Raw genomic sequence first — 14,649 nt, 5'->3', positions numbered from 1 at the left:
ACACTAACAGCCACCCTCCTGTAAGTGTCAGCTTAAATATCACTTTCTCAGAAAGGCCTTTCCTGGACTCCACCCTCCTGCCCCCACCAACTAAATAAAGTATTTTGTGTTATTTTCTAGTCTAGTACCATGTTATTTTCTCTTAGGCATAAGGCACCTGACCTTAGTCTCCTCTTGCCTTGTATGTTTCCTTTTCTTTTCTTTTTTCTTAAATAAAATGGTAGTATATACTATTCTGTTCCTTGGTTTTTTCACTTAATAATATATCTTGACGATCTTTCCAAATCAGTAGGTAAAAAACTTTCTCATTCTTTTTTCTAATTGTCATAGAGTATTCCTTTGTAAGACTAAATCATCATTTAATTTCTGAGGGACATCAAGCTGTCTCAAATTTTTTGTGATTACAAATAATACTGCAACTAGCAGTCTTTCTTATAAAAGTGCCATTTCATATGTATGTATTTCTAAAAGACAAGTTCTTAGAAGTGGTATTGCAAGTCAAGGGGTACATGTATTTGTAATTTTAAATTGTATTGCAGTTTCTTTTTACTTCTTTTTGCCCACTAGACTACACTTCTTTAAATGTGGCTCTTTATAAAAACTGGACCTCATAAAGCATAACTTCTATGTAGCTTATATTTTGGGGTTATCTTTGAGATAATAAACCTAAGGGGCAATACCCAGAAGCATCTTGGATTGCAATTATCACCCTAAACTTCAGGTGAAAATAAATTTTCATTATAAGTGCCCAATGTGGATTTAGGTTATAAAAGAAATGGATATGAATTAAACACAGGCTGTAGAGTTCTCAGAACACAATCACAAAGTCAATGAGAGAGCATGTAAATGAAGTCTGAATTGCAGTCTTTGGGAAGATGCAGATATATGATTTGGCTGAAACAACTTTGTTTAATGTCAGAAAAATTATGAAGAAAAAATTTGCTCAACTAAATTCAGGAATTTATGTAAGAGGCTCTTACTGGAAACCATGGATCATGTGTAGTTTTTCCAATTATTTTACTTTTTATTCTTCCTTAAACCTAAGGTAAAGAGTATTCCTTAGACCCCTACATCCAACTCCATCAACCTCTTAACTTAGAGGTTAACGTCATTAACCTCTTTACTTAGGTCAGAAATTCTCATGACCTTAGAGCAGTGGTTCCTAAACTTGGAATCAGAATCACTTTGGATGCTAAAATATAAATTCCTGATCCTATCCCTAACTTAGTAAATCGGAATCTCCAAGGGGCTCAGAAATTCATATTAAATTTTTTTCCAAAATGTTTTCTCACATATATGCCTATAATATTTACTTGTAAATTATATATATATATTACACAATTAATATAGTATGTATATTATAAACAAACAGCAATAAATATGAGATAAAAATTTAAAAGAAAGGGAATTTCTAGAATTTTCTACCCACTTTCTGATGGCTCATCTTGCATTCCCTCTGGGGTATATGCACGCTGCTTTTGAGTTGGTTCCTGATAGTTTCAAGAAAGAATATGAGAGCTGTTTCTGATTTTTTTTTTTTTAACAGGAGCCCCAGTAGGAGGAGGTGGTGGGAAGGGTAGACTTCTGTAGAGACCTGCCATAAAATGGACGGAGCATGACAGGACAAACTGGTGAAGTGGACTTAGAATGCACCCAGGGTTGAGGTCAGGAGGCCTAGATTTTGGTCACATTCTGTGGCTAAATATATGACATTAGAAGCGTCACTTAATTTTGCTGAATTATAATTTCCCCACTTAATGAGACCAAGGATTGGATATAGCTTAAATAGCTTCTATTACTTAAAATCTTTGATTTTATGCTTTCTGTGTGGATGTGGCTGGGTAGGAGTCCAGCAGGCCACTGCATAGCCTATGTAGGTGATGTCCAGCACTGTGCAGCACACAACCTGCATAACCGTTATCAGTGGCCCCTGGGTTGGGGCGGGGGAAAGTATGTGAACAAAGACTCCAATGACTCATTGTACTTTCTAAACAGTAGTGTAGCTCCCCCGTGTGGGGGAAGAAGTGAAATTAGAGCAGCTAGAGGGTTGTGGGAGAAATAGATCTGAATTTATGGATTCATTGAAGGTTGTTGACTATAGAATTTCCATATTGGAAATGTTCAGGATGGTATGTTTGAAAATTGTTCCTGCCTTACCTAAGATTATTAAAGCATTAGATTTCTGTATTAAAGAATGTCTGCAGTTGGCAAAGGAGTTGGGGAGAGGGCATAGTGAGCTAAAAGTATACTCTGAAAGGGAAGTAATCAAGAGAGAGAAATTCCCCAATGACAACAAGCCCTGAGAAAGAATTTTTGGGGGCACTCAGTAGGGCCTCAACAAAATTTACTGAGTACAAACTGAATGTCCAGCACTGGTCTAGAGGAAACATCAGTGAACTGTGATAGCAGAGGTGAGTGTTCATGAGTTAAGATGTGTACAGGAGCCAGGCAGGTGAACTAGATGGGTGAAGCAGGCTGGCTAGGAAACTACAGGGCATGCACGGAGAGTGCATGTCCTGTGGAAAGGGGGAGCCAAGGCTCAGAGCCAGCTGACAAGACTAAACAAATAAATGACCCTAAATGCTACCAAACAAAACACCATTTGCAGGTTGCATTTAGCTCGTGAGACTACCAGTTTGCAACCTCTGAATGAGACAGCTCCTATATTTTAAAAAACATACACGATGATAAAATAGCAATAGTTTAGACAAAATTTCCAATTTTAATAAGTGAGAATGATCATTTAGAGGAGAAAAAAATAGCTTTTTTTGTTTTAAAGTTCAAAAGTAACACGAAGTATCAGTAGTTAAGTCCTAAGTGGGAAGTTTACTAAATAAACAGAGGAATAGATTATACTACTTCTATGTAAAAAGATACTTCTAAGATATTTTAAGATTTTTTCTTCCAAAAAATTTATATCTAGCTTATAGTAGTAATCTTTCTGACTAGCTAATGCAAAGGTAAACTATAGTCCTACTTTATTCAAATGACTACTTATTCACAGTTCATGAAAAGCAGCCCTAATTCAGTAACATAAATCTAAAATCAGAATTTAGAATTTTGAAAATGTTTAAACGTTCCAGATAATAAGTAGTTTCTACTTATCTCTGCTGACTTATTTACACTTGTGCCAATGACATGTTTTTCTGGTTGACTGAATGAACTGAACTTGATTAGGTATAAACTGGGAATGGCATTATATTCTTCTACCCTTGTCTCCAAACACAGCCTCTTAGTACATCATCTTGCCCCAGCAACAAGTCTTCTTGGACCAGTTTCCATTAGGAAGGGAAATTCCTGCTAAACCACTGACTGTGGCCCACAGGAAATTCACACAGGCTAGTCATGCAGGACAGTGTCAACCTGAATGCAGCCCCACCCTATTGTCTTGGGTCCCTCCTGCCAGGTAGGAATGTGTGCATTAGGCACAGCAGGTGCAGAGTTTAGGGCCCACAGTAATTTTGGGGGCCCTCAGAAATGTTCTAATTGTTCTTAAAATCAAAGGAAAAAATTTAAGTTTAGGGTCAAGAGAAGTGTTTTAATTTTTTCTCATATCAGAAAAAATAAAATTTTTAGAGCCTAAAACATTAAAAGAGTTGAAGTCTTTGAAATTATATCAAAAATAACATGCAATATTGATAGCGTTATGGTGGGAGGGACACATGAAGGCAAAAGTGCTCAGGGCCGCATGTCATAATATGGTCCAGCCTGCAGCCTTCAGAATTCCCCATGGGGAAGCAAGTAGTGGTCATAATGTGCATATGTCACCTGTCAAACTTGCCTAAGGTGAGCCTGTGTGCTTTGGGGCCTCAGCAAGTAGCCCCTGGGGAGCCAGATATATTTCCCCGTGTTTTTTGGCTCTCCTGGAGCAGGTTGTCCTGGAGCAGCCTCTCCTGGGGCTCTCCTCCTGTGGTCTGAGGTGGGGGAACCTCTCTCCCAACCTCCACTCTCACCCTGGGGATGGCAGACCAAATGCCTCAGCATTCCCCATAGTTCCACAGCTAGGTAACTGCATCCTTCTTTTCAACTATTTTAGAACTGTTTGTTGTTTCTTCATTGCTGTGGGTGACTGATAAGATGAGTCATGGGACTGGTCTGACTACTTTCTAATAATTCTGTGAGGATGGTTTAGTATATCTTTCTTTAAATGGAACTTTAGCTGAAATTCTAAGATAGCAGGAAAAGAAACATTTAATGCTCTGTTAGTTGATTATGGATCTATCAAACATTTTTACATCAATGTCTCAGCATGTAAAATGGGGATCATACATACTTCCTATTAAATTTTTTTTTTGTTTTTTTAAAATACCTGCCCATTAGATAAAATTAATCTATTTTCTTGGCCCACATAATTAAATGGACTAGAGATGGATGAACTGTGTCTTTCAGTAAAGCCAGTTTCAACTAAGAAAATTCATATAATTGATTTCAACTGGGAAAAAACTTAAAACATGAGCTGCTTTTCACAGATATTTTATATACATATTCAACTGCATAGTTTTTAACAGATTGCTTTCTTATTCTGTAACTAGGTGTAATTTACTCTAACTGGTACATACCAGAGTGTTCTCTGAGAAAGTTATGATAATATTAACTAGTATTTCCACAGCATTTTACATCTGAAGAATGAAGAGAGTTTTCACTCAACATCTTACAGTGCAGTGAGATATCTGGTTTGGTGTTTGGACTTGAGCTCAGGTCCTCCACACCATGGTCCCTCCTCAGGGATGGGGTGGTAGGTCAGGGGTGTGGGGGGACCACCCTCTCATCTAGGATGCCTCAGGGGGACCCACCTCTAAACACTGACCACAGCAAGATAGCACTAGACTCATAGTCTTATGTACAATGTTGGCCCATATTGTCCATTCCATAACAAAATAAAATGTAGATACCATGGGACTTTGAACACAGAAGGCTCCCAATAAATATGTTTGAATACCCTTCAGGAACAAACACCACTGGTTGACAATACTGTACTAGTTTTCAGAGTCACACAGAATAGAAATATATTGATTCTGGAAAGTTCCCTCTGAATTTGTCCCTGAGATAATAGTACTTTTGAAGGAGAAACATTTTCTAATAATTTCTTCAAAAAAAAAAAACCCAAACACTCTACTATCAAAAGACCTTGCCTGAATCATAGCGTACTTCATCTCAGTTTCCCTGCTAATGTTACACAAATTCGTGAGCTCTGATCTGGGGAGGGAAGAGGGGTAATCAGATGGAATGTTACATAATTAGGGTTATTCACTGAATGTAATACGATGCTCAGACAGGAAAGCATTCCAGGGGGATCATGTAATTGCTAAAGGTGAAGGGCCATTGAGCAAGCTTGTATCCTCTCTTATCTTCCCTTGGGGTGGGGGTAGATGGGAGGAATGCAGGGGACAAAGAAGAAGTCATTTTTATTTCCTCCTTGATCATGTAACGCAGGAAATTTGAGTGCCTCAGGTAAAGGTTTTTTTTTTTTTTTTTTTTTTTTAAATTTTATTTATTTATTTATTTATTTATTTATTTATTTATGGCTGTGTTGGGTCTTCGTTTCTGTGCGAGGGCTTCGTCTAGTGGCGGCGAGCGGGGTCCACTCTTCATCGCGGTGCGCGGGCCTCTCACCATCGCGGCTTCTCCCGTTGCGGAGCACAGGCTCCAGACGCGCAGGCTCAGTAGTTGTGGCTCATGGGCCTAGTCGCCCCGCGGCATGTGGGATCTTCCCAGACCAGGGCTCGAACCCGTGTCCCCTGCATTGGCAGGCAGATTCTCAACCACTGCGCCACCAGGGAAGCCCGTAAAGGTATTTTTTAAAAATAGTGGTCCTCACTCTGGATTACTGCCTGTGATTAATCCATATTGTACCCATTCCCAAAGAACAAGAGAAGGTGCAATAGAAAACTTTAGATCAGGGTATGGTAAACTTTTTCTTTAAGGATCCAGATAATAAATATTTTACACTTTCCTATTTACTCTTTGCCACTGTAGCACAAAAACAGCTGTAAATAATACGTAAACAAGTGAGCATGGTTGTGTTCCCATATAACTTCATTAGCAATGAAATTTGAATTTCGTATAATTTTCATGGGTCATGAAATATTATTCTTCTTTTGATTTTTTCAACCATTTAAAAATGTAAAACCTATTCTTAGTTTGCAGATGCTCCAAAAACAGATGGCCCACTGGACATGGCACATGCCGTTTTCTGACCCCTACTGTAGAAGTGGGAACACAAAGCACAAACCAGTACAGGTCTACAGTTACTCCACCTGATATCAGTATTAAAATTCATTTTCTGATGTATTTCAGTATCTTTATTAAGGGAACAAAAAGAGGAACTTATATTTATTGAGCACTAACTATATATACCATGCATTAAGCTAGGCACTTTACCTGAGTAACTTAGGTTAATTTTTACATACCTTATAACACTACAAGGTAGGTATATTCATTCCCATTTAAAGATGGAAAAACTGAGACTAAGTAGAGCTAATGGTAACGTGTTCAATGGTCACAAAGCCTTGAGTGCCAGACAGAAACCAGTTCTGATTGGCTCCATAGCAACCCTACTGAGAACCACTACATACTTTCTAATATTACAATCTGCCTCCAAGCTGGGTAACTAATAAAGAGTAATGCTAAGTAGTTAGTTGCTCATCTCTTGGAATTGCCAAGCTATTAAAGGGTTAATGGTTCAACTTATGTCTTGCAATAGGCCAACATTCTTTACATGGCAATATTAATAGCATATGTTCATTTTCCTGCTGGTACATTTGTGAAATTACCATACAAAATTATGAGCAGAATGGTAATCATTTCTTAAATGGAAAAATTTTTTTGAGAGGAGTTTTTTCCTGCCTTTCTGGGAGCTGTACTGGCTTCCATTTTAACAGCTGGCCAATTATGAATTAGTATAAATACAGTTTCATCTGTCTCAGCTTAAGACTTATTATAGGAAATTGCAGAGATAGGAATATGATGAATCTGGGGATGGAGTGGACTCGACTCTCTTTCTATTGAAATGACTCCTCAATGGCACTGACAGTTCTGGAAAACATGATTACACTGTATCACTTGAGAAATCTCTTTAGCTTCTAGATTTAGGAGAGTGACTCAAGGAAGTAGTTGAAAAGTCAGCCAGAATTTGACAGAATAGATCAATGATCATTATTTGCTGAGTTTGTGTATTTTTGTCTCACAGTTTCCTGACCCTCTTGGGCCAAATTCCAGGAGATATGGTAAATACTAGGAAGTTCGGAATTGAGCTCATAGACAAACTCCTGCCTATTGCAAAATAGATGCTCTTCAGACCTAAGACAAGAAAGTACTGGCAAGTTTGAAACAGAAAACCTTCTAGATAATTTAAGTGTTTACAGCTACAAAGTACCAAATCTACAGAACACTGTAGAGAGGAGGAATTTAAATTCCCTACAATAACATTACATAAATAAAAAATACATACTAACATTCATTTTGAAGAAAACATATAAATAAAAAGATTTATTAAACCCAAAGAATGGTTGTATCTGTGTGTGTGTCTGTGTTTGCACATGAGTGAAAATGGAATGGGATACAAGGATAAAAAGAAAAACGGAGCTGGAGGAATCAGGCTCCCTGACTTCAGACTATACTACAAAGCTACAGTAATCAAGACAGTATGATACTGGCACAAAAACAGAAATATAGATCAATGGAACAGAATAGAAAGCCCAGAGATAAACCCACGCACATATGGTCACCTTATCTTTGATAAAGGAGGCAAGAATATACAATGGAGAAAAGACAGCCTCTTCAATAAGTGGTGCTGGGAAAACTGGACAGCTACAGGTAAAAGAATGAAATTAGAACACTCCCTAACACCATACACAAAAATAAACTCAAAATGGATTAAAGACATAAATGTAAGGCCAGACGCTATCAAACTCTTAGAGGAAAACATAAGCACAACACTCTATGACATAAATCACAGCAAGATCCTTTTTGACCCACCTCCTAGAGAAATGGAAATAAAAACAAAAAGAAACAAATGGGACCTAATGAAACTTAAAAGCTTTTGCACAGCAAAGGAAACTGTAAACAAGATGAAAAGACAACCCACAGAATGGGAGAAAATATTTGCAAATGAAGCCACTGACAAAGGATTAATCTCCAAAATTTACAAGCAGCTCATGCAGCTCAATATCAAAAACACAAACACCCCAATCCAAAAATGGGCAGAAGACCTAAATAGACATTTCTCCAAAGAAGATATACAGATTGCCAACAAACACATGAAAGAATGCTCAACATCATTAATCATTAGAGAAATGCAAATCAAAACTACAATGAGATATCATCTCACACCAGTCAGAATGGCCATCATCAAAAAATCTACAAACAATAAATGCTATAGAGGGTGTGGAGAAAAGGGAACCCTCTTGAACTGTTGGTGGGAGTGTAAATTGATACAGCCACTATGGAGAACAGTATGGAGGTTCCTTAAAAAACTAAAAATAGAACTACCATGCGACCCAGCAATCCCACTACTGGGCATATACCCTGAGAAAACCGTAATTCAAAAACAGTCATGTACCACAATGTTCATTGCAGCTCTATTTACAATAGCCAGGACATGGAAGCAACCTAAGTGTCCATTGACAGATGAATGGATAAAAAAGGTGTGGCATGTATATACAATGGAATATTACTCAGCCATAAAAAGAAATGAAACTGAGTTATTTGTAGTGAGGTGGATGGACCTAGAGTCTGTCATACAGAGTGAAGTAAGTCAGAAAGAGAAAAATAAATACCGTATGCTAACACATATATATGGAATCTTAAACAAACAAACAAACAAACAAAAATGGTCATGAAGAACCTAGGGGCAGGATGGGAATAAAGACTCAGACCTACTAGAGAATGGATTAAGGACACAGGGAGGGGGAAGAGTAAGCTGGGACAAAGTGAGAGAGTGGCATAGACATATATACACTACCAAATGTAAAACCAATAGCTAGTGGGAAGCAGTTGCATAGCACAGGGAGATAGCTCAGTGCTTTGTGACCACCTAGAGGGGTGGGATAGGGAGGGTGAGAGGGAGGGAGACACAGAGGGAAGAGATATGGGGATATATGTATATGTATAGCTGATTCACCTTGTTATAAAGCAGAAACTAACACACCATTGTAAAGCAATTATACTCCAATAAAGATGTTAATAAATAAATAAATAAATAAATAAAAAGGAATAAGAGTGTGAGAGTGTGACTAACTCAATCTGCTCTTGAGGATACTCACTGGGAAAAAAAGGGAATTAGATCTTCCTAGAATCATGTCAGTTGAAGGGCATGTTTTTGCTGACAAAAAGAAGGTACCTATTAATATTTCATTAAGACCTAATACAAGCATGCACCACTTGATTGACAGATCCTAATACTTGGAAAAGGGAATATTGGCCCGTACAAATTGTTCCCAAAGGAAAACTTGTGCCTTTCCTTTCTTGCAGTGTTAGAGTATTTATTATTATCATGGATTTTGGCAGCATGCAGAAATCAGTGTTCTTTAAAAATCCAGTCTCCACAAAAGAGCTTAAATGTCTATAAGCAAATAATAATACTTTCAGTTGTTAAGGAGTTTTAGTTTTCAAAGCACCTTCACCCATTTCAGCTTATTTGAGTAGCACAAATATCCCATGAGCTAAGAAAGTTAGTATTATTCCCATTTATAAATGAGGTTATTGAGGTTCAAATAAGTTAAAAAACATGCTCAAGACTCTTGGACGATGAATAAGTGGCAGGCGTGATCTAAAATTCCCTTGCAAATGTATTCCTTCATTTATATTCTCTCATAGTGAAAAGCACAGCCACGTATATAGTTCCCCAAAACTGAGCCTGGCGTCTGCTGCTCTAATGCTTTTCTTCTAGATCTTTGGATGATTTGCTCTTCACCACACTCAGATCTCTGATCACATGTTATCTCCTCAGAGCAGTCTCTCGTGACCATCCTGTCAAGATTACTGCCTCCCATCATGCTTTATCCCATAATGCTCCTTCATCTCCATCACCTACTCACCTAAGTCTGTATTATTCATTTGATTATTTGCTCTCCCACTAGAATATGACTCCAGGAGAGGAGAGAGTTAGTCTTTTTTGTATACCATTATATCACTTCTTGGAACAGTTTTTGATCTATAATAGGCATACATTAAATATTGTTGAGAATGAAAAGATGAACCTTAGATTCCTCTCTTTCCTTTATTTCTCTCATCCAGTAGGTCACCAATTCTTGTAAATTATACGAGAATCTGTTCTCTTTCCATCCTTACTTTCACTGGTTCAGTTCAAACCCCCATCATTTCTTTTCTAAACTTTTGCCATATCTTCCCAATTGGTCTCCCTCTTTTCAACTTGCCTTTCCCCAATCCATTCTCCACTTTGCTGCTAGGGTAATCTGTCAAAAACACAAATTTTATCACTCTTCTGTCTAAAGTATTCAATGGCTTCCTGTAGCCGTCAGGTTAAAATTCCAACTTTTTATCATGGTATGCAGGTCTCTTCATGTTTGGCTTATCCAGTCTCATCTTTCCCAACTCTTCCTCTCTGTTCCAATCATATTGAACCACTTACAGTTTCTAGAATTCACCATCTTCTTTTTCACTTCTCTGCCTTTATAAATGTCATTTCTTTAATGTGACTATTTATCAACTCTACTCTCCTGCAACTGCTTTACCTGGTTAACTCTTACCAGTTCTTCAAAACTCAGTATGCATGACACTCCTTTTCAGGAAGCCTACTCCAATTTTTATCCACACCCCAATCCTACCTTAAGATGCTCTGAGAACTCTCTTCTGCTCTCATACAACTCTCTTAAATCGATATCATGATACTTATCACCCTCTCTGGGAATCTATTTCCTTTCTCCCTCATTAGAGCAAAGACCTAGTCTTATGCATCTTTAAATTTCCAACACCCAATACAGTGCATTAAACAGAGTAACTAACCAATAAGTATTTGCTAAAAAAAAAAAAAAAAAAGTGAATATTCAGCCTCCTGCTCTAGAGCTTCTTCTGGAGTCATCTATGTAGTTTTGTTCAAATTATAGGACTATCAGAAAGAGAATGTTGAATATACAAAAACTCAACAAGCTTAGTGTCTTGGAAAGACACATCCTTAAACATAATTAAAATGCAATAAGTACAAAGACTGAAGCATGAAAAGGATACCTAACCCAGTTGGGGAAGAGGTTGCTGGGAGAGGTCAGGAAAATTTCCTAGAGTTGGTATCACTTGATCCTTAAAGGATTTATGGGGTCAGTTATACCTCAAAAAACTGGAAAAAATTTTTAAAATAAAAAACTTCCCTCTTTTCAAAAAAAAAAAAAAACCCACAGGATTATGGAGGTTGAGGTAGAGAAGAACTAAGAGGAAGAGTGGAGATAGTATTGCAGGCACTGAACATGTACAAAGTCCCAACATGCAGTATACAGGGAGCAGCAAGAAGTTCAGAGTAACAGGAACCTAAGTACAAGGTAGTAAAGAGCAGTGAAGTGGATGAAGTGGAGAGGTTAACAGGAACCAGATAATGGGAGTGCTGTGGCAGGTGATGGAGAAATGTGAAGGATATTGAGATGGTTGGATATTATCCTTACAAGAATAGTTTGGAAGAGTATTGGGACAAGAGGGTAGTTGGAGAGAAGAGCCTAGGACAATAGAGATACAGAATATAAAATAGATTCAACAAGAATTTTTAAGGCAATATAGACAAATTGGTGACTGATGATTTTTAGGGATTAAGGGAAAAAGGAGTCCTGTGGGGTTGCTAAATTTCTGCCTAGATGATTTGATGCATCATGGTGCCACCAAGAAAAATTTTAAATTCTATAAAAGGCATAGATTAAAAAGTGGGGGAGGGCTTCCCTGGTGGCGCAGTGGTTGAGAGTCTGCCTGCTAATGCAGGGGACGCGGGTTCGAGCCCTGGCCTGGGAAGATCCCACATGCCGCGGAGCAGCTGGGCCCGTGAGCCACAACTACTGAGCCTGCGCGTCTGGAGCCTGTGCCCCGCGACGGGAGGGGCCGCGATAGTGAAAGGCCCGCGCACCGCGATGAAGAGCGGTCCCTGCACCGCGATGAAGAGTGGCCCCCACTTGCCTCAACTAGAGAAAGCCCTCGCATGAACCGAAGACCCAACACAGCCAAAAATAAAATAAAATAAATAAATAAAGTAGCTATAAAAAAAAAAAAAAAAAAAAAAAAAAGTGGGGGAAGTGAAGTGAAATTTAAGGGGCTATGAGATATCCAGGTGGACATAGTGAGTAGGTATACATAAGTCCAACATTCAAGATAGCTTGGTTTTCATTAGTACACAGGTATTAATATGTTGGAGAAGAGGAACATAACCCAAGAATTGAGTAGAAAGTGACAATTAAGGTTGGCTAAGGACAAAACTCTGGAGAATACCACCGCAAAAAGAGCAGACACAAAAAGAGGAATCACAAGGGAAAAGGTCAAACAGTAAGATACGGGGAGAAAACTCTGGCTTCCCAAAAGCCAAGAGAATAGAGTTTTAGGATGGGTGAGATCAGTAATGCTGAATACTCCTAGTTTAATTTCCTTTGGTCTGACAATGTAGACATCATTGGCCAGTTTGAGAGTCTTTTCCGTCGAGTAGTAGCCGGGAGGCTATATGAGAGAGGATTTTAGAGGGAATGAGTAATGTCAAGATAGTGGGGATAGTGAATGCAGAGTACCCTTTCCAGAAGAGGTGTAGTATGATAGATCAAAGGACACTAAAGGTCAAGAAAAGCGTTACTCAGATCACAAGAGACTTGAGCATTTTAGGTTGAAAATGAGAGAGTGGGAGAAACTGCGATAGCAAGATCCTGGAGAAGAAGTTAAGTGCAGGGTCACCAATGGAAGGTGTGATACCAACCTCTGAAACAAAAAGAAAAGATTTAAGGCTGGGTGTGGATATAGAAAATTCTGAAAAGATCTGGGGTGTTGGGGAATTACTCCTGAGGCCACAGTGAGTTTTTTTTTTTTTTTTTTTTGATCATATGGAAGGACAGGACATCGGTGGAGGGTGAAAGGAGTTGAAGTTTGGAATAGTCACTGAGAGGAATAAGAGGGGGTTAATCAAAGGTATGTAAAAGGCTTGGGAGACTGGGCTAAGGGCTCTGCTGAGCAAAAGGGTTGGGATTTTGCTGATCGATACATTGGACAGATAGGAGTATAAATCAAAGAAGAATGCTGGTGAGATATGAACTCAGATGATTAACTTGGGATCCAGGAGGGTAGGAAGAGAAGAAAGTCAAGGAAAGGGTTGATAAAATTCAATCTACTGAGAGATAAAGGTATCAGAGACCTCAGCAACATCACTGGGTCAGTATAGTGCGAGTTGGAGTGTTATAAAGCTGATATGGTAAGACGTGGAGGTCTGAGAGAAGGATTCTGGAACTTAGCGCCTGTCAATATTGTGCAGATCAATTTTTGATTTCTATTTTGTAATGTTAGATGGACAATAGGCAACTAAACATACCAATGTAAAGACAGTCTTTAAGAAGGAAAAAAAAAGCCACTTCATTCATCCAAAAGCCAACTAGGCACATTTATTGTGTTTGCTTTAAACTTTTTTGTGTAATGAAATCAGTGGCAAGTTACTTTACATAGTCCCCTATATAAGACTTCTTGTTCTTATCTCTATGGGCTGCTGGAGGACCATTATTTATCACTTCCCTTTCTGAACTCCTATTATGCCTATAATCCTAAACCAGCCAACTGGCCTTTAACTTGCTCTTCTTTGCAATGCAAATTATCCTAAGAGTAGTGTGCTGATAAATGTTTAACATTCATCGAGCTGGGGGCAGGGAAGTAGAGATGGGAGTGTGCCATTGGTTTACAACATTTGCTGTTTTCCATGGTATAAATATTTCTCTCATGGCTGATTTCAAACCAGCAAAGGGACATCTCTGAACGTGGAGTTAGGAAAAGATACACAGTTGCACACCATTACATAGTACTTCTGTGTTCTTCAGGACCTAAAACCCTCAAGAACATAGGTAATAGTAAAATGTAGTAAAATAAATAAGAAGTAATAAGTTTTGAGTATTTATTGCCTTTGTTTTCAATATAATTGAATTGTGAGTTTATTTTAATCATGGCAGAGTTTAACAATAAGTAGGCCAAATTCCTGACATGAGCTGGCTGCACCATACTGCTGACTTTATGTCTATATTTCTTGTCTTCCCACTTCGATTTTAAGCATTTTAAGGCAGGGGTCATGACTTAAACATATTTGTATTGTCCACAGTTCTTAACACATTCTGACTTAGTAAATATTTGTTGAATAATTGATACAGTTCTGGATTAAAGGCTGAACTACGTGACCTTATACAGCTTTCTGGTTGCCATATAAACTGTTAGAATTACCCCGGTAAGTGTACCGGTAATATTTGTTCTGTGGAAATCATGGTTGTAGGTTTGTATATCTTGCAAATAAAAATCCTTTCTCTGGATGTTGAAGTAGAATATATTTTTTCTATACCACCACGAGGACATATTATATTTGTATATGTTTTCACAATGTTTCTTTATGATTAAGAATGTATCATGAATTGCCAACATAGTATAAAATCAAATTGGAAATAAGGTGGCATCTAGTTCTTAATTAAATGTTTCAGAAATGTATTC

The 14,649-nt window shown here is 38.1% G+C and overlaps 1 protein-coding gene across 1 annotated transcript in view; it reads right to left on the bottom strand.

Moving 5' to 3' along the window:
* WDR64 (WD repeat domain 64) overlaps window positions 1–14,649 on the bottom strand; it is a 152,668-nt gene that overhangs the window by 101,220 nt on the left and 36,799 nt on the right. The window lies entirely within an intron of this gene.

The sequence above is a fragment of the Balaenoptera ricei genome, chromosome 1, assembly GCF_028023285.1.
Source record: "Balaenoptera ricei isolate mBalRic1 chromosome 1, mBalRic1.hap2, whole genome shotgun sequence".
Taxonomy (NCBI): Eukaryota; Metazoa; Chordata; class Mammalia; order Artiodactyla; family Balaenopteridae; genus Balaenoptera; species Balaenoptera ricei.
This window is presented reverse-complemented; position numbering and strand designations above follow the sequence as displayed.